The sequence below is a fragment of the Cervus canadensis genome, chromosome 8, assembly GCF_019320065.1.
Source record: "Cervus canadensis isolate Bull #8, Minnesota chromosome 8, ASM1932006v1, whole genome shotgun sequence".
Lineage (NCBI taxonomy): Eukaryota > Metazoa > Chordata > Mammalia > Artiodactyla > Cervidae > Cervus > Cervus canadensis.
In genome coordinates, this window is record NC_057393.1 from 7,278,364 (window position 1) to 7,280,993 (window position 2,630).

The following is a 2,630-nucleotide window of genomic DNA, read 5'->3' on the forward strand; positions in this document are numbered from 1 at the left end:
CTGCGGACCGGCCCAGCCCCGCAGGAGGCAGGAGGCAGGGGGGAGGGGAAGGCCGCGGCGAGACACAGGGCGCAGGCACCCAACCGGCGCGGGCGGGGACTGGGGCTGGGGACGCGGAGGGCGGAAGGCGCGCGCACCCGACTGGCGCCAGCGGAAACTGAGACTGGGTCCGCGGAAGGGAGTGGGCGCGCCACACCTGGGGATAGCGCGCCCATCAAGCCCCTCGCTGCCTGGACCACTCTGACGGGGAAGGCACAGAGAGCAGGCGCAGCTTTTCCTTCCGCGCTTTTGTGGAACACCCGAGGGCTGGAACCTCGCGCAGCGCGGGGCGTGCTCCATATGCAGCGGCCGGGAGCCTGAGCAGCGCAGACGGAGAAAGCAGCGCCAGCCCATCCCCGCAGCGTCAGCCCCTCCCCGCAGAGCGACGGAACTAGCTACCTGAATAAGAGTCCACCTCCGCCCGCCTGTCTCAGGGCGGAAATGAGGCTCTGAAGAGACCGGCAAACAGAAGTCAAATAAACAAAGGGAACCGCTTCAGAAGGGACTGGTGCAACAGATTAAAATCCCTCTAGAAAACACCGACTACACCGTAAGGGGCCTGTAGATACCGAGAAGTGTAAGCTGGAACGAGGAGCTATCTGAAACTGAGCCGAACCCACACTGACCACAACAGCTCTAGAGAAACTCCTAGATATAATTTTACTTTTTTCTCTTTTTTTTTTCTTTTTTTTATTTTTTATTTTTTCTCTTTTATCTTCCTTTAAAATCCCCTATTACTCCCCCATTACTCCTTAACTTTCATTTTCATAGATTTTTATGATTTTTTTAATTAGGGGAAAAAAAAATTTTTTTTTCTTTCTTTTTTTCTTTTTCTTTTTTTTTCTTCTTTTTTTTTCTTTCCTTTTTCTCTTCTATTTTCTATTTTTCTTTTTCTCTTATTTCTTTTAAAGTCCTCTAGTACTCCTCTACTACTCCTTAATTTTCATTTTCAATACACTATAACCTTACAAAAAAAAAAAAAAGAGAGAAGCCCTATTTTTAAACCGAAGATTATTCTCTCCCAATCTTGACTCTCTGTTTTCTACCTTAGAACACCTCTATTTCCTCCTTTCCCTTCTCTTCCCAATCCAATTCTGTGAATCTTTGTAGGTGACTGGGCTACGGAGAACACTCTGGGAACAGACAGCTGCGTAGATCTGTCTCTCTCCTCTTGAGTCCCCCCTTTTCTCCTCCTGCTCATCTCTATCTCCCTCCTCCCTCTCCTCTTCTTCATGTAACTCTGTGAACCTCTCTGGGTATGCCTAACAGGGGAGAATCTTTTCGCCATTAACCTAGAAGTTTTCTTATCAGTGCTGTATAGTTGGAGAAGTCCTGAGACTACAGGAAGAATAAAACTGAAATCCAGAGGCAGGAGACTTAAGCCCAAAACCTGAGAACACCAGAAAACTCCTGACTACATGTAACTTTAAGTAATAAGTGACTGTCCAAAAGCCTCCATACCTACACTGAAACCAACCACCACCCAAGAGCCAATAAGTTATAGAGCAAGACATACCACGCAAATTCTCCAGCAACGCAGGAACATAGCCCTGAACGTCAACATACAGGCTGCCCAAGGTCACACCTAACACATAGACACATCTCAAAACTCATTACTGGGCACTCCATTGCTCTCCAAAGAGAAGAAATCAAGTTCCACGCACCAGAACACTGACACAAGCTTCCCTAACCAGGAAACCTTGACAAGCCAATCGTCTAACCCCACCCACTGGGTAAATCTTCCACAATAAAAAGGAACCACAGACCTCCAGAATACAGAAAGCCCACTCCAGACATAGCAATCTAAACAAGATGAAAAGGCAGAGAAATACCCAACAGGTAAAGGAACATGAAAAATGCCCACTAAGTCAAACAAAAGAGGAGGAGATAGGGAATCTACCTGAAAAAGAATTTAGAATAATGATAATAAAAATGATCCAAAATCTTGAAAACAAAATGGAGTTACAGATAAATAGCCTGGAGACAAAGATTGAAAAGATACAAGAAATGTTTAATAAAGACCTAAAAAAGAAGAAATAAAAAAGAGTCAATTAAAAATGAATAATGCAATAAATGAGATCAAAAACACTCTGGAGCAAACCAACAGTAGAATAATGCAGACAGAAGATAGGATAAGTGAGGTAGAAGATAAAATGGTGGAAACAAATGAAGCAGAGAGGAAAAAAAGAAAAAAAAAGAATCAAAAGAAATGAGGACAACCTCAGGGACCTCTGGGACAATGTGAAACACCCCAACATTCGAATCATAGGAGTCCCAGAAGAAGAAGACAAAAAGAAAGGCCATGAGAAAATACTCGAGGAGATAATAGCTGAAAACTTCCCTAAAATGGGGAAGGAAATAGCCACCCAAGTCCAAGAAACCCAGAGAGTCCCAAACAGGATAAACCCAAGGCGAAACACCCCAAGACACATATTAATCAAATTAACAAAGATCAAACACAAAGAACAAATATTAAAAGCAGCAAGGGAGAAACAACAAATAACACACAAAGGGATTCCCATAAGGATAACAGCTGATCTATCAATAGAAACCCTCCAGGCCAGAAGGGAATGGCAGGACGTACTGAAAGT